Source organism: Meles meles, chromosome 9 (assembly GCF_922984935.1).
Source record: "Meles meles chromosome 9, mMelMel3.1 paternal haplotype, whole genome shotgun sequence".
Taxonomy (NCBI): domain Eukaryota; kingdom Metazoa; phylum Chordata; class Mammalia; order Carnivora; family Mustelidae; genus Meles; species Meles meles.
Window position 1 is genome coordinate 112,741,996 of NC_060074.1, and position 18,859 is coordinate 112,760,854.

An 18,859-nucleotide genomic window follows, 5' to 3' on the forward strand; every position below is an offset into this window, starting at 1 on the left:
AAACAGTTGGCTTTTGAAAATGCAAACTCTGCCTGTCAAGCTGCTATTCGGCCTTGGAAAAAGTCAGGCACATTAGAGGATTATATCCGACTATGTGCTGAAATTGGATCTTCTTACATTCAAGGGGAAACCTTGGCTGCCGCCTTAAAAGGCATACCCCCTAGGGAACTGCAGAAATGAATTATGGACAGAGACTCTCAACAAAAACGTCTCTGTTTTCAATGTGGACAACCTGGACATATTAGGGCTCGATGTCCTCAGATTAATGATGGTTTGGCCGCCTTAAAAGGTTTCTGGCTCATCCAAAAGTGGATGAACTCCACCTCTCTCTTTGTGCCCTCGTTGCCAAAGAGGCTACCATTGGGCAAATGAATGTCGCTCACAAAAAGACCGGTTTGGGAATCCGATTCAGGGAAACTGGAAGCGGGGCTCGCTGCAGCCCCACCAAACAATAGCAGAAATGATTCCTCAGTTCTCCCCATCCACGCCAACACATCTGACCTCCCAGGCATCGACAAATTATACCGAGGTACCCCCTCCAGTGCAGGACTAGATCTCGCACCCGATTTTCCTGTATACATAGAGGCAGGCGAGCCTCCAACAGCTATTACAACCGGTATCTGGGGGCCACTGCCAAAAGGAACCTGGGGCCTGTTACTAGGAAGGTCTAGCTGGACTATGAAAGGTCTGTCCATTCACCCTGGAAAAATAGATGAAGACTATACAGGAGAAATTAAAATCATGGCTACCTTGAGAGAAGGAGTGCTCTCCTGGCAACCTCGAGTTCCCATTGCTCAATTAATTATTATGCCACGAATGGAAACTAATAATCCAGCCATAAAGGGCAGGAGAGGAACTGGAGGTTTGGGCTCGACTGATATATGTTGGGCCCAATTAATTTCTGCAGATAAACCTTACTTGACTCTAACAATTCAGAGCCGAGGCTTTTTGGGGTTAGTCGACACAGGAGCGGATGTTTCAGTGATTGCTTTCCAACACTGGCCTAGAAATTGGCCTCTTGTGGATTCGGATACTTCCATTAAGGGTGTAGGACAAGCTCACGCTCCTAAGTTAAGTGCAAATTTTCTAAACTGGTCTACTGCTGAAGGCCACCAGGGGGTGTTTCAATCTTTTTCAATGTTACAAACTGATCTTAATTTATGGGGCCGTGATGTACTCACAGTATGGGAGTCTCTTTGGCATCAGCCCCTATTCATAAAAATGAACAACATTCAATTGCAATGGCCCTAATGAAAAAGATGGGATATAAACAGGGAAAAGGTTTAGGAAAGAACTTACAGGGAGAGCCAGACCCGCTCCAGATACAGTCACAGCATTCTAAGGCTGGTTTGGGTTTTCCTCAGGACCACTGAAATCTCCTCATGCGCTGCCTATCAAATGGAAATCTGATGACCCTGTATGGATGCATCAGTGGCCCTTACATGCAGAAAAACTGGCAGCGGCAATGGCTTTAACGGAAGAACAGCTGCTTTTGGGTCATTTAAAGGAATCTTTTAGCCCTTGGAATACTCCATTAATACTTTTAATTTGTAATTAAAAAGAAATCAGGAAAATGGAGACTTTTGCAGGATCTAAGGGCAGTAAATGCCACAATGAAACCTATGGGGGCCCTTCAGCCTGGATTACCTACACCATCGGCCATTCCTCTGCAATATAAATTAATTATATTAGATCTAAAAGATTGTTTTTTCACCATTCCACTAGCCCCCCAGACTGTGAACGATTTGCTTTTACTATTCCCAGTACTAATCATAAGGAACCTGCTAAACGTTATCAGTGGCAGGTCCTGCCTCAGGGCATGGCCAATAGTCCTACTCTATGCCAGGAATCTGTTTCTCGTGCAATTTCTCCATTTCGGACACAATTTGAGCCGATGATTTATTGTATACACTATATGGATGATATTCTTCTAGTGGCTGAAACGGAGGAAATTTTGCAACAAGCCTTTGCCTTTTTAGTTGCTCAATTATAGCAATATAATTTAGTAGTTGCTCCTGAGAAGGTGCAAAAAATGGAGGCTTTTGAATGTTTGGAATTTATTATTGAGAATAAAAGAATTCGTCCTCAAAAAATTTCTCTGCGTACACAGTCTTTGCATACTTTAAATGATTTTCAAAAATTATTAGGAGATATTAACCAGATTAGACCCTTTTTACATCTAACTGCTGAGGACCTAAAGCCTTTATTTGATATCTTAAAAGGGGATAGTTCTCCCTCCTCTCCTTGAACTTTAACCAAGGACGCTAAAGCAGCGTTACAATTAGTTAATGATAAATTGTCACAGGCGCAGCTCTGTCAGTATGACCCTGCCACGCCAATATATCTAATACTGTTAATGCCATCCAAGTTACCTTTTAGCAGTTATATGGCAGGTTCATGGGCCTTTGGAGTGGATTCACTTAGCTTTACACCAACTACATGTCATCACTGGGCAAACAGAGTTAGTAACACAACTGATTAACAGAGGTCGTCAGAAGATTATTCTTATTACAGGTAAGGAACCTGAATTTCTGGTCCTGCCTATGTTAACAATTGAGCATATACAAACGTTATTTAGTCTTAATCTTGACTGGCAAATAGCTCTTTCTAATTATCCAGGACAGCTTAAGTATCACTTGCCAGCAGATAAATTATTACAATTTCTTTCCACTACCCCTACTATGATGAATAATCCTATTCAAACACTGCCTCTCACTTCTGCTATTAATGTCTTCATGGATGCAGATAAGAGAGGGCATATTGGCATTCATAAATCTTCCTGCTCGGGTCAGGAATCTTTTCAGGCGTTTTATGCTACTAAGTCAGTTCAAAGAGCTGAATTAAAGGCAATACTGTTGGCTTTGGAAAAATTTCCTGAACCATATAATTTATATAGTAACAGTGATTACGTGGCACGCGCTGTCCCAATATTGCCTACTGCTTATATCCTTACTAATGATGAAGAGCTTTTTTACCTCTTCACAAATATTCAACAATTACTGAATAAGAGAATTAATCCCATATACATTTCACACATCAGGGCACATACTAATCTGCCCGGGCCTTTAGCTGAAGGCAATGCTATTGCGGAAGCTTTAACCAAATACAATTAGCAATGACCACTAAAACTGATCAGGCTACTCAAAGTCATGCCCGATTTCACCAAAATGCAGCCGCCCTGTGCAAGCAATTCCGGCTGACCAGGGAAGAAGCTCGGCAAATAGTTAAAAACTGTTCTACTTGCCCTATGCATCACCCTCAGCCAACTTACGTTGTAAATCCTCGAGGCCTAATGCCTAATCATTTATGGCAAATGGATGTAACTATTTTTCCTCCGTTTGGAAAACTTAAATATTTCCATGTTTCTATTGATACCTTTTCTGGATTTATACATGCTACAGCACATTCTGGGAAATCTTTCACTGACGTTCAAAATCATTTACTTTCAGCATTTGCCACCCTAGGCACGCCAAAGACAATTAAAACAGATAATGGGGGGCGCCTGGGTGGCTCAGCGGGTTAAAGCCTCTGCCTTCAGCTCAGGTCATGATCCCGGGGTGCTGGGATCGAGCCCCGCATCGGGCTCTTTGCTTAGCTGGGAGCCTGCTTCCTCCTCTCTCTCTGCCTGCCTCTCTGCCTACTTGTAATCTCTATCTGTCAAATAAATAAATCTTTAAAAAAAAAAAAAAAAAAACAGATAATGGGACTGCTTTTACGTCCCAGGCTTTTCAGACCTTTTGTGCTATTTTTCAAATAGCACATTCCACAGGAATTCCATACAATTCTCAAGGTCAAGCCATTGTGGAACGTGCAAACAGCACCCTTAGATCCTATCTTAAAAAATTAAAAGAGGGGGAGATACTACAGGGAAAAGTGAAATACTCCCCACATATGCATTTAAATTTAACTTTATATGTTTTAAATTTTTTGAATGTTGATGATGTAGGCCGGACAGCTGCTAAGCGATTTTGGCATCCTGACTTTTCTCCACTCCCATACGCTCGGTGGAAGGATCCCCTGACCGGAGTATGGAAAGGCCGAGATGCAGTACTCCGCAAAGGGAGAGGTTTTGTCTGTATTTTTCCACAGGATGAGGACACCCCGCGCTGGCTCCCGGAGAGGTGGTGTCGACTCCTCCCCAGTACAACAACGCCTGGAGAAACTGACCCTGAACCAAAGAAGTCAGAGGAGGCGGCGAAGACATCTTCCTCCATTCAGACAACAGCAGATGAGGAATCTCATCCAGCAGGCTCTTGAAATTGCTGCACAGACCCCATTTAATCATGTTTTGCTTTCTCTCCTCTCCACTTTACTCGCACTCATTTCCCCACAAAGAGTACAGGCAATGCATTATTGGGCTTACTTGCCCGATCCACCCATGGTGCATCCCGTTACTTGGGACAATCCAACTCCTCAATTCCATACTAACATAATTGATCAATTCGGGGGCATTAACTCAGAAGGAATAGATCATGCTGAGCATTATATGAATTGGACTGGGACATCAGCCCAAGTCCCCATTTGTTTCCAAGCCCCTTCTCAGAAACAAATTTTGATGAATGGTTGCATGGTGGTCAAACAGGTTCCCCATGTAGTATCTTACCTTAGAAGGGTGCCTCACACCGGGGCAATCGCTAAAAGACTCGAGGAATGGAGTCTATTTGAAATCACCGGTGAAGAGTCACCTACATTTTCTGGGCTAGGAATGTTTCCCCCTGCCCATTCTTTCTGTCCTAAAAATCTTCATTTCTCTCTTCCAGGTCCTATGTGGAGTGAGTGCATGCAAGAAGTACCGCGGCTTATTACGCCTCCTGGAATCCCGGGATTTGTCATTACCGACTGGTCAAAGAAACCTTCATTATCATTCTAAGAAGCGCATCCTGCATCCTGGAGGACTGCACTCTCCCCACTTGCAATCTCACAACGTGACAATACCGGGAGGACTGTTTACTACAAAAGAAATGGTTCATTCTGAATTATGGAAACTGGTGACTGCCTTGGGCCCGGTCTCTGTTCGTATGGGTGACCATACCTTGGAACGGGCTACCCAAGTGGACATTTCTGTAAAGACTTGTGTTCCACGCCCTTTCCTCTTAGTTGTAGGACCCAGCGCTGTTCGTCCACATATGTACGAGAGAACTAGAGGATGTTTCCCAATATATCAAATTGAATGTAACAATAGTATTTTGACAAATTGCTTACCCTTGTCTTTCCCAGCCTTTGGAGACTCCTCTGTTATGATATTCCTGGTTATGCAACCCTCGTACGTTCTATTACCGGTAGAGATAGAGGATCCCTGGTATGCTAATTATGGTTATCAATTAGCTGTAAACTACAACATCAAATTAATAGGGTTAAATGTTTTTTAGGATTATTGTTAGCAGGAATAGCTGTACTAATTTCTGTGACTGCTACTGCCACTGATTCTGCCGTTGCTCTCTCACAATCTGTTCACACTGCTACGCACGTAAACTCCTGAGCAAAAAATATTCCTCTTGCCCTGACTGCCTAGGAGCATATCGATGAAAAGATCCTGAGTAGACTGGAGAGGCTGGAAGAAGCCGTAGAATATCTAGAGGGACAACTATCCACCTTGAGGACACAAATGTTGTTGACATGTCATGGGGGATTTCAGCACATTTGCATTACCCCCCTTAAGGCCTTTAATTATTCATGGGACGCAGTTAAACACCATTTACAAGGGGTATGGTTTCATAATAACGTTAGCTTGGACCTTGCTGAACTACAAAGAGAAATCACTAACATAGGACATGCTCAATTGACATTAGAAAACCCTGCTGAGGTAGTAAATCAAATACTAAGCGGCCTTCGAGGTTTTAATCCGGGTAATATCATGAAACACTCCTTCTGGATTTTTATAATCATTTTTGTGATTCTCACCGCCCTCCTCATCGGCTGGGCTATTTCTGTATATCGAACAGGGCAGCAACGACTGCCTACCCAAGCCCAACTTCATATGCTCAATTTACTTAAAAAAGAAGGGGGAGATGTGGGAAGCCGTGATAAGGCTCAAGACGAGAGCCAAACCAGGCTCTGACTTATGCCTCCTCCAACGTCTCACTGCCTGATTTAAGGCAAAGGATAATGGAGTTGAGTTTGCACTGAGAAAGAGCCTGTGCCATGCGCTGCTTGCTCGCCTATGTGACCTCTCACATGCTCCTCTAGATAGTTGACCTTCAAGACAGCCCAGGTGCACTCATTAATCTTCTAGTGGTTCTTGCTGTCCTGTTATAAGCTACTAGATAATCTTTTGAGTGTTTTTATATTGGAATGATGTTTACCATCCACCATCTGGCGTTGGTATGTCTGTAGTGGAAAATATTATGGAGCTGGTATGTGAACCTTTAATCACGCAGCAACACTTAGATAAATCACCCTTTCATTGTAAGACTTCTATATATTCCCATGGTTTTACTAATAAAGCGGCATTGGTGGAAATCATCCCCTATGTTCCTCCTGCCCCCATCTCTTTGTCTCTTTAATTTCTTTTCACCATCCTCTTACCCTCGCGCTTCCTGGTCGATTTGTCACGCGGGCCATGGCAAGGACCTGACCCAAAGGCAGTCCCTTAACTGACTGAGCCACCCAGGCACTCACTGCAGGACTGAATGCTTTTAGTCTCTGTATTTCCAATGCCTTGCATACATGTAAGAATTATAACAGATATAGGTTAAAATATGTAACAGAAAATCACTACTGAAACACCCAACAATACTTGCCGCATACAGCTTCCACCAATGGATGCTAAAATTAGTGGGCAAAAGTTTGAGAACAGGTACTTACATAATTCCAAAGTATCTCCTCCAAACAAAGGAAAAAGTATTAACTATGCAGTAGAAAGTATTTGCTCACAGAACATTAATTTTTCTGTTTGTATATTACAAGCAATGAGCTAAGAGAATTATCACCAAATTGAAAAGGTATGTTCCAGATAATCTAAACTTAAAACACAGAGTATGTGCTGTACATGTAAAATAAACATTTTTCGGTGGTGGGAGACAATGCTTGAGATACACAAAGCGAAAAAGTTCATTCACCGGAATAACCGTTAACAGAGACGACTAATTAATGTTAATAACCACCCTCTTAACTATCCGCCAAGAGATATGTCTCCTTTGTTAAGACTCCTGGACAGAGAAAGCAAATGGTTTCTACTCCTCCTCAACAGGTTGGCAGAGCACAGAGACCTGATTTGCTATTGAACTACTTCAGTGAGAACGTCTTAAAAAGAGAGGGTATGAGGGTACCAATGGGGGGCTCTGTCGGTTCAACATCTGACTCTTGATTTCGGCTCAGGTCATAATCTCAGAGTTGTGAGAGGAAGCTCCCATCCTGGGCTGTGGACTGGGCAGGGAGTCTGTTTGTCTCCCTCTCTCTGCCCCTCCACCCATTAATGTGTGTGTGTGCACGTGCTCACTCTCTAAAACGAATAAATCTTTAAAAAAAAAAAAAAAAAGAGGGACACCTAGGTGGCTCAGTCAGTTAAGCATCTGCTTTTGGCTCAGGTCATGATCCCAGAACCCTGGGATCCAGCCTGGCGTCCAGCTCCCTTCTCCTTCTGCCCCTTTCCCCTGCTTGTGCTCACTCGCTCTCTCAAATTAAAAACAAAAACAAAACAAAACAAAACAAAAAAACCTTTAAGAAAAAACAAAAATTTTAAAAATAAAAAAATAAAAAGTATATGTATGAAAAATTAAAAAGTAGGATGACTGGTTCTGGGGCTTGAAAAAAAAAATCTACCAAAGATCATTTGAATGTAGAGCAGACATTACATAATAATAGGGAATTATGGCAAATTTTCTTAGATGTGATACTGCATGTTGCTACTGCATACTGAATGAAGCATTTGGTATCCTGATGTCTGAAATTGCTCTCAAACAGTTAAAAAATATGTATATATGTATGTATGAATGCAGAGACAGAATGTTATTGGTTGAATTACATCCCCTCCTCAAAATCCACATGTTGAAGTCCTAACCCTTAGCACCTTATTGAGGCATAGAGACATTCCAGATGTCGTTAGTTAAGATGAAGTCATAATGGAGTAGGAGGAGTCTATAATTCAACAGGATTAGTGTCCTCATAAAAAGGAGAAATTTGGACACACATAAAGAATGGAGTTATACTAGCACAAGCTAAGAACTACCAGAAACTAGGAGACAGGCCTGGAACAGATCCTTCCCTAACACCATCAGAGGGAACAAGGCCCTACTGACACCTTGATCTCAGTCACCTGCTCTTCAGAACCCTAAGACAATAAATGACTATTTAAGCCACACAGTTGTGTTATGGCAGCCCTAGCAAACTAATAGAGAAACAAAATATTTTAAAATTATAAAAATTGGGAGGTGATGGGATTTTATTTATTTGAGAGAACAAGAGAGCAAGGAGCATGAGCAGGGGGAAGGGTAGGGGGAAGAGGGACAAGCAGACTCCCTGCTGAGCAGGCAGCCAGAGGCAGGGCTTGATCCCAGAACTCCAAGATCATGATCTGAGCCACCGTCATATGTTTAACCGACTAAGCCACCCAGGAACCCCATAATTTCTCATTTTTAAGTAAGACGTTAGCTGTGAAGGTTTTGTAGATGCACCGTATTAAACTGAGGATAACCCCATCGTGTCAGCTTTGCCGAACATTTTATCATGAATTGATGCTGAATGTTGTCAGGAGCTTTTCTGCATGTATTAATATAATGCACGATTTATTAATCTATCAATATAAATTTTCTTCGTAACTCATATGATGTAATGAAGTACATTAATTCATTTTTGAGTGCTAAACCAGGCTTGCATACCTGAAATAAACCCCACATCGTCATAATGTGTATAATTTTTTTTATTCACCATTAGATTTAACTGGTTATTCTGTTGAGAATGTCTACATTTATATTCATGAAAAATACTGACCTATAGTTTTCCTCCTGTATGATCTTTATCTGGTTTGGTATTAGGGTAATACTGGCTTCAGAGAATGAATTAGGAAATATTTACTATATGAGGTTTCTAGAGTAGTCAAACTCATAGAGACAGAAAATAGAACAGTGCTTGTCACAGGCTAATAAGGGAGGGAAGAACAGGGAGTTAACGTTTAATGGGTACAAAGTTTCCGTTAGAGAAGCTGAAAGGGTTCTGGAGATAGATGGTTATGAAACATTGTTAACATGTTTAATGTCAAACAAGTGTATACTTAAAAATATTAATTTCGGGCGCCTGGGTGGCTCAGTGGGTTAAGCTGCTGCCTTCAGCTCAGGTCATGATCTCAGGGTCCTGGGATCAAGTCCCGCATCGGGCTCTCTGCTTAGCAGGGAGCCTGCTTCCCTCTCTCTCTCTCTCTGCCTGCCTCTCTGTCTACTTGTGATCTCTCTCTGTCAAATAAATAAATAAATAATCTTTAAAAAAATATATTAATTTCACTGGAAGAAAAAATAATAAAGTTAAAACGGTCTATTTTATGTTAAGCATATTTTAACACCAAAACAAACAAAACTAGACCTGGAACCCAGTAGGTACTCAGTAAGTATGTGATGATCTAGTGACCTTAATAAATGCATACTGGAGGATTACTTTTTTAAAAATTTACTTATTTATTTGACAGAGCGAGAGAGAGAGAGCACAAGCAGGAGGAGCAGGAGGAGGAGAAGCAGGCTCCCTGCTGAGTACAGAGCCCGATGACGGGTTCAATCCCAGCACCCTGGGATCATGACCTGCCCGAAGATAAAGGCTTAACCGACTGAGCCACCCAGGCACCCTGAAGGATTCTTTTTTAAATGCTATGAGGGAAGGCTATGGGAAGAAACAAGAATTAATGACTGGGGGAGCACAGACGTAAAACAGAAAAGTTCTGGGCAAATTAATGTACGCAGGGATAAAAGAAGGAATATACAAACTGGAAAAAGGGGGAAGAGGTGGATTCCAGGCAGAGGAAATAGCAATAGGATTAAAAGGTTTTTGTTTTAACTGAGACACAACTGACATATAACACTGTATTCGTTTTAGGTGCACCTGAGTTTTTAAAATGATTCACGGATAGGGTAGGTGTTAAGAGGGAGCAGCAGAGGAAGAAGCTGAAAACCTCTAAGTTCATATATTGGAGCTGGAGTCTGAAATTCGTGTTACACCAATCTAGACATGCTAAAAACATGAAATCTATCAAATAGTGCAAGGAGCCTTACCTGGGGTCTATGGATATATAAATAGGCAAAAGGACTTCAAAGACACCCCCTACCTCAAGCTGCAAAAATTCTAATATGAATATTTACATTTTTTCTGGGGAAAAAAAAATACCCCATGGGGTCCAAAAAGTACAACACTAGTGTTGGAGACAATGATGACTCACCCCAGAAATATAAGTAAAAAAGTCTGAATTTTAGAAATGTGAATTATCCTATGAAAGGTAACACCGGGAAGAGGCCTGAAAACAATTCTGTCAACTATAAGAATCCAGGAAAAAGGGGCACCTGGGTGGCTTTGTGGGTTAAAGCCTCTGCCTTCGGCTCAGGTCATGATCCCAGGGTTCTGGGATGGAGCCCCACATCAGGCTCTCTGCTCAGCAGGGAGCCTGCTTCCTCCTCTCTCTCTGCCTGCTTGTGATCTCTGTCTGTCAAATAAATAAAATCTAAAAATAATAATAATAATAATAAAATAAAAAGAATCCAGGAAAAAGATGAGCATATGTTTTTACTAAAATCTTTCACTAAATTTTTTACATTCTTCATAAAGTTTTATTAAAATCTGAAGTTCTGGGGATGCCTGGGTGGCTCAGTCATTAAGCGTCTGCCTTCAGCTCGGGTTGTGATCCCAGAGTTCTGGGACGGAGCCCTGAACTGGGCTCCCTGCTCCACGGGGAGTCTGCTTCTACCTCTCCCTCTCCTACTGCTTGTGTTCCCTCTCTTGCTGTCTCTCTCTCTGTCAAATAAATAAAATAAAATCTTTAAAAAAGGGTCACCTGGGCGGTTCAGCCGGTTAAGGATCTGCTTTTGGCTCAGGTCATGACCTTAGGATCCTGGGATTGAGCCCCATCTTGGGCTCCCTGCTGAGCAGGGAGCCTGCTTCTCCCTTTGCTGCTCCCTTTGCTTGTTCTCTCTCTCTCTCTCTCTCTCTGTCAAATAAATAAATGAAAAATCTTTAAAAAAACAATTTAAAAAATAAATAAAATCTGAAGTTTTTGCCTATATTAAACAAGATTCTAATGAACTGCATTTCAGGGTCTACCTTACATACTGTATTCAATGAGCTGCATAACATTTTACTATGCAAAAATGTATCCCATAAAAATTATCAAAAAGGGATAAATTCCCCTCATTACTCCTGCTAAAGAATGACTCCTCTAAGTGCCTGGGTGGCTCAGTCAGTTGAGCATCTGACTCCTGGTTTCAGCTCAGATCATGGTCTCAGGGCCCTAGGATCGAGCCCCACACCAAGCTGCACACTCAGCATGGAGTCTGCTTGTCCCTCTCTCCCTCTGCTCCCCACTCCCACGCACTCTTGCTCGCTCTCTAAAATAAATAAATAAAATTCTTTTAAAAAAAGGAATGACTCGGGGCACCTGGGTGGCTCAGTGGGTTAAGCCTCTGCCTTCAGCTCAGGTCATGATCCCAGAGTCCTGGGATCAAGCCCCGCATCGGGCTCTCTGCTCAGCAGTGAGGCTGCTTCCTCCTCTCTCTCTGCCTGCCTCTCTCCCTACTTGTGATCTATCTATCAAATAAATAAATAAAATCTAAAAAAAAAAAAAGGAATGACTCCTCATCACTTATTGAGAAGCAACATCACACAAAAAAGCAAAATCCAGGGGCACCTGGCTGGTTCAGTCAGTGGAGAAGCGACTCTTGATCTCAAGGTTGTTAGTTAAAGCCCAAAGCTGGGTACACAGATTACGTAAAATAAAATCTTAAAAAAAAAAAAAAAAAAGAAAAAGCAGGGATGCCTGGGTGGTTCACCAGTTCCGTGTCTGACTTCGACTCATGATCTCAGGATCCTGGGATCGACCCCCTCAATGGGCTCCCCACTCTGCGAAGCAGTCAGCTTGTCCCTCTCTCTCTGTCCCACCCCACTTGTGTACTCAATCTCTCTAAAAAATAAAAACTTAAAAACAAAAGCAAAACCATAATATGAATGTTAATGTGAGTAAAACCACCATATCATACACTAATAGTGCACATACTTTGACCAAGCAATTCCACTTCCCTAAATTTATCTCTATATGTATGCGATCATATGTGCATAAGGTTATTCAATGAAGCACCTTTTGCAATAACCAAAGAGTGGAAACCATACTTGTCTGTTAAGGAGAGGACTAGTTAAAGTAAACCATGAAATATACATACAATGCATATTATGCAACTATCATAAAGGAGGCAGTTCTATTTAGGATCTTCAAATATACTGTCAAGTCAAAAAAAGCAAAGTATATGGGCCACCTGGGTGATTCAGTTGTTAAGTGTCTGCCTTTGGCTCAGGTCATGATCCTGGGGTCCTGGAATCGACCCCACATCAGGCTCCCTGCTTGGCAGGGAACCTGCTTCTCCCTCTCCCACTCCCCCTGCTTGTGTTCCCTGTTTTGCTGTATCTCTGTCAAATAAATAAATAAAATCTTTTTTAAAAATTATAAAACAGGCGACCCGGACTGAGCGCCAGCACCCCCCGACCAACAACTCTGCCACCATGGAGGACATGAACGAGTAAAGCAACAAAGAGAAATTCGCAGAGGGATCCAAGATCAACGCGACCAAGAATCAGCAGGATGACGGTAAAATGTTTATTGGAGGCTTGAGCTGGGATACAAGCAAGAAAGATCTGACTGAGTATTTGGATTTGGGGAACTTGTGGACGGTACAATTAAAACAGATCCAGTGACTGGAAGATCAAGAGGATTTGGATTTGTGCTTTTCAAAGATGCTGCTAGTGTTGATAAGGTTTTGGAACTGAAAGAACACAAACTGGATGGCAAATTGATAGATCCCCAAAAGGGCCAAAGCTTTAAAAGGGAAAGAACGGCCCAAAAAGGTTTTTGTGGGTGGACTAAGCCCAGATACTTCTGAAGAACAAATTAAAGAATATTTTGGAGACTTTGGAGAGATTGAATATATTGAACTTCCCATGGATACAAAAACAAACGAAAGAGGAGGATTTTGTTTTATCACGTATACAGACGAAGAGCCAGTAAAGAAATTGTTAGAAAGCAGATTATCATCATACTGGTTCTGGGAAGTGTGAAATCAAAGTTGCACAACCCAAAGAGGTATACAGGCAGCAACAGCAGCAACGGAAGAGGTGCTGCACCTGGTGGACGAGGTGGTAGTAGATAAGGTCGTGGACAAGGTCAGGGCCAAAACTGGAACCAAAGATTTAATAACTATTATGACCAAGGATATGGAAATTACAACAGTGCCTATGGTGGTGATCAAAACTATAGTGGCTATGGTGGCTATGATTATACTGGGTATAACTATGGGAACTATGGATATGGACAGGGATATGCAGACTACAGTGGCCAACAGAGCACTTACGGCAAGGCATCTCGAGGGGGTGGCAATCACCAAAACAATTACCAGCCATACGAAAGGAGGACGTTGGAGAAAACAGGAGGAAATTGCTAAAGTTAACCCATCTTCCAGGACGACACTGAAGATTGGTCTTCCGTTGATCTAAGATGATTATTTTGTAAAAGACTTTCTAGTATACAAGACACAACTGTGTCCAACTGTATACAGCCACCAATTAGTTTTCTTTGTTCTTACTTTGTCTTTTGCTATCTGTGTTACGACTTGATGTGGATTTGTGTTTATACAAATTTTATTTGTATGATTTTATGTTAAACCTCAAATGCTTCCTTATGTAAAAAAAATTATAAAATAATGTATGGAATATTAGTGTACATGTGAAAAGCAACAAAAAAGGGAACATCTACAGTATATAAATTTGCTACATATACCTCAAAATTACTTTGGAAGATTTTGTAACAAACTATTAAAAGGGATAGCTACTAGACAGATAAAAGGGGAAGACAACTGCAGGAAGAGGACAGATTCACTGTACATCCTCTTGTACCTTTTACCTTTTTTAACACATGCATACAGTACACAAATGAATGAGTGAATGCATAAAAACAAAATAACTTATAAAAATAATGCTACTAACTACAGTGTTAGAAACATTGTCAGACACAGAACTGGAAATATCTACTCTGGGCACAAAACAGATGTAAAAAAGTATAACTGGAAATGCCACCCATGGGCAGAAAACGTGGGTGAAAAATACTCTTTATTAATATCAACTACAATTTGAGTACAGGAACCATGAAGGAGGCATTGAGCAACACATTTGGGCTATGTGGGTGGGTTGGTGGGTGTGTGTGTTTATAAAATCTACCAAGAAATACTCTGCCAAATGCAGATTTAAAAGTTGAAAATCACTGCATTACTAAAACAAAAGTACACCAAAGTCCTTACCCGTAACCAATTCTAAACAGAGCTGTATGTAACAATTTAAGCACCACAAAACAATGTAATTTCTTAATTCTTGATGCGAAGGCTCTTCCAATTAAAAGGTCTAGATTTAATGACCTCTAGAAATAAAACAATTCTATAATTTCAAGATTACATACAGAGCAGGTAAGAATTTTCCAAAGCTTCTTGCAGCTCGTTTTTAACCTAGTTTACAACTAAACTGAAGGTTAAGAACAAATACCTAAATTGCAGATAAAAGCACTTAACAGGGGGGCGCCTGAGTGGCTCAGTGGGTTAGGCCGCTGCCTTCGGCTCGGGTCATGGTCTCAGGGTCCTGGGATCGAGTCCCGCATCGGGCTATCTGCTCAGCGGGGAGCCTACTTCCCTCTCTCTCTCTCTGCCTGCTTCTCTGCTACTTGTGATCTCTCTCTGTCAAATAAATAAATAAAATAAAATAAAATAAAAAAAAAAGCACTTAACAAAAAAATCATTCCCAAAGCAACAATCCTAAAGAGATGGTCCCGAATATTTTAAGTTTCTCAATAGCAAGATGAAATGACAAGCTGAAGGCTTTGAGTACCTCCTGATTTTGGAATAGTAGTTCTTAGTTTCTAGTTCTATAACCCATATTGGCCTAACAAGCTCCTCAGTATTTGGCATATACAGTGTCTTTAATTACCCTATGATGTATACTGTCTTAATTTGGTATTTCCCTCCAAAACAGTCTGAATCTCAAATATACAGTGGTTATTAAGGATACAATAAACTGAGACTTAATCAAATATTAAAAATGAAGTTAAAAAAATTACACCGGGGCGCCTGGGTGGCTCAGTGGGTAAGCCTCTGCCTTCGGCTTGGGTCATGATCCCGGGGTCCTGGGATGGAGCCCCGCATCGGGCTCTCTGCTCTGCAGGAAGCCTGCCTGCCCCCGCCCCACGCCTCCTTCTCTGCCTACTTGTGATTTCTGTCTGTCAAATAAATAAAATCTTAAAAAAAAAAAAAAAGATTTATGTATTTAGAGAGAGAGAGCAGGAGAGGAGAGGAAGAAGCAGGTTCCCCACTGAGCAGGGAGCTGGATGTGGCGCTCAATCTCAGGACCTCAGGATCACGACCTGAGCCCACGGCAGATGCTAAACCAACAAAGCCACCTAGGTGCTCCAAAGGCTTGTAGATGTCTAACCACAAAGTAAAACACTCTATAACTTTCTAACCAAAATGCCGAAGTCATAATCAACCATGAACAACAATCCACATTCTTCGATGGGTAAATCAACTGTTTGACCAATTGCTAAATGCATTAAATACAGCAAATATATATATATAATATATATATTATATATATAGTATAATGTATATATATACACACACACACACACACACGACTATAGGTTAGACAAAGCCTTCTTTAAATATGACACCAAAGGGTGCCTGGCTGGCTCAGTAGGCAGAGCATGCAACTCCTGATCTGCAGGTTGTGAGTTTGAGCCCCATGTTGGGTGTAGATTACTTAAAAATAAAATCTTAAAAGAAAAAAAAAAAAGGTATGACACCAAAAGCACAACCAACAAAAGAAAAAATAGACAAACTGAACGTCACCAAAATTACTCTTGTGCTTCAATAACACCATCAAGAAAGTGAAAAGACGGGGCACCTGGGTGGCTCAGTGGGTTAAGCCGCTGCCTTCGGCTCAGGTCATGATCTCGGGGTCCTGGGATCGAGTCCCGCATTGGGCTCTCTGCTCAGCAGGGAGCCTGCTTCCCTCTCTCTCTCTGCCTGCCTCTCTATCTACTTGTGATCTCTCTCTGTCAAATAAATAAATAAAATCTTAAAAAAAAAAGAAAGAAAGTGAAAAAATCCACAGAATGAGGGAAAAGTTCTTCAAATCATAGATCTGGTAAGGGACCTATAGCATTTAGAATATACAGATAACTCTTACAACCCAGTAATAAAAAGACAACCCACTTTTTTAAACAGGCAAAGGATCTGAAAAGATATCTCTTAGAGAGAGAGTGCACACACAATATATATATACATGTCTTATTATAAATCACATTATCATGGGGCAGGTTTGAGGGAGGGGGGAACTCGATATGGAATGATTTCTCGGATGTATCGTTAGGTGGAAAAAGAACAGGGTCACACACACAAAAGGTAAACACCAAAATTTAAAACGTTTGTTTAGCAAAGGATACAATCAACAGAGTGAAAAGGCAACCTACAGAATGGGGAAAAGTATCTGAAAATCACATATCCAATAAAGGGTTAATTATCCAGAATGGATAAAAAACTCCTACAACTCAACAAAAAAAATCAAATAACGCAATTAAAATTGGGGCAAAGGACTTGAATAGACATTTGTCTAAAGATGATATAAATGGCCAACGAACAAATGAAAAGATGCTCAATATCACTAATCATGAGATGAATGCAAATTAAAACCAAAATGAGGGAGGCACCTGGGTAGCTCAGGTTACTTCCTTTTTTAAATATTTTATTTATTTATTTATTCAAGAAGGAGGGAGAAAGAGAGAGAACCATCGCGCCCCAGCACAAGCAGAGGGGAAGAGCAGAGGAAAAGGGGGAAGTGGACAACCCACTGAACAAGGAGCCCAACACAGAGCTCAATCGCAGGACCCCAGGATCTGACCTGAGCTAAAGGCAGACACTTAACCGACTGAGCCACCCATGTGCCCCTCGGCTCAGGTTATTATCTCGGGGTCCTAGGAATGATCCCTATGTTGAGCTCCCTGCTCAGGGAGTCTGCTTCTTCTCCCTCTGCCCCTCCCTGCTGCTCATGCACAAAGCTCTCACTCTCAAATAAGATCTTTAAACAACAACAACAACACAGAATGAGGTATCACCTCACACCTATTAGAATGACTACTATCAAAAAAACAGGAAGTAAGGGGTGCCTGGGTGGCTCAGGTGGTTGAGCATTTGCCTTCTGCTCAGGTCATGATCTCAGGGTCCTAGGATCAAGTCCCACATAGCACTCTCTGCCCAGCAGGGACCCTGCATTCCACCGCCCCCTGCCTGCCTCTTCCTACTTATGATCTCTTATTCCCTGTCAAATAAATAAATAAAATCTCTAAGAAAAAAGAAATAAGTGTTAGTGAGAATGTGAAGAAATTGGAAACCTTCTACACTATTAGTAGGATTGTAAAATGGTATTATCACTATGGAAAATGGGATGGAGGCTCCTCAAAAAATTAAAAATAGACTACCATATGATCCAGAAATCCCACTTCTGAGTATATATCAAAAGAACTGAACGCAGGATCTTGAACAGATTGAACACCCATTCTCATAGCAGCACTATTCACAACAGCCAAAAGGTAGATGAGCAATGGATGAATGGATAAACATAATGTGGTATATACATACAATGGAGTATTGTTCAGCTGTCAAAGGAAGGAAATGCAGTCACATGCTACAACATGGATGAACCTTGCAGACATTATGGTAAGTGTAATATGCCAGCGACAAAAAGAAATAATGCATGATTTCAATCATTATGAGGTATCTAAACTAATCAAACTCACAGAAACATAAAGTAGAACTGCTCCAGGAGCAGGAGGAGGGAGAAATGGAAAGCTGTTCCACAAGTAGAGTTTCAACTTTGCAAGATGAAAAAATTCTCAAATCTGTGGCACAAATGAATGTACTTTAACACTACTGAACTATACACTTAAAAAATGGTTAAGATGATAAATTTTTTTACAATTTAAAAAAAGGTCACAAGTTTTTACAAAAGGAAAATAATACATACGTATATTGAGTGAGTGAGAATGGGAGTGGAAGGCCTGGAGACTAAAGTATTCTTTCAATGTGGTTTTATCTCTTAAACCATGTAAATATTCGATATATAGAAAGTTAAATCAGGGCACTTGGGTGGCTCAGTTGTTAAGCATCTGCCTTCAGCTCAGGTCATGATCCAAGGGTCCTGGGATCAAGTCCACATTAGGCTCCCTGCTCGGCAGGAAACCTGCTTCTCCCTCTCTCACTAGCACTGCTTATGTTTCCTCTCTCGCTGAGTCTCTCTCTGTCAAATAAATAAATAAAATCTCCAAAAAATAAAAAAAATTAAATCAAGTCTGGGTGGCTCAGTCAGTTAAGAGTCTGCCTTCGGTTCAGGTCATGATCCCGTAGTCCTGGGATTGAACCCCACATCCCCAGGACCCCACCTCCCGTTCTCAGTCCCCACATCCACACCTCAGGCTTCTGCTCAGCAGGGAGTCTGCCTCTCCCTCTCCCTCTTCCCCTTCTCCTGCTCTTTTTGTCACTTACGCCCTCAAATAAATAAAAACTTAAGAAATATATATACAAAAATATTAAAAATTAAATCAAGAAGAATAAAGGACAGGGCGCCTGAGTGGCTCAGTCGTTAAGCGTCT

General features: G+C 41.3%; 1 protein-coding gene and 1 pseudogene across 6 annotated transcripts in view; one reads left to right on the forward strand and one right to left on the reverse strand.

The window, feature by feature from the left end:
• WDR33 (WD repeat domain 33) overlaps window positions 1-18,859 on the reverse strand; it is a 130,832-nt gene that overhangs the window by 100,975 nt on the left and 10,998 nt on the right. The gene's annotated exons all lie outside the window — the stretch shown is intronic.
• LOC123950460 lies at window positions 12,667-13,616 on the forward strand (annotated as a pseudogene).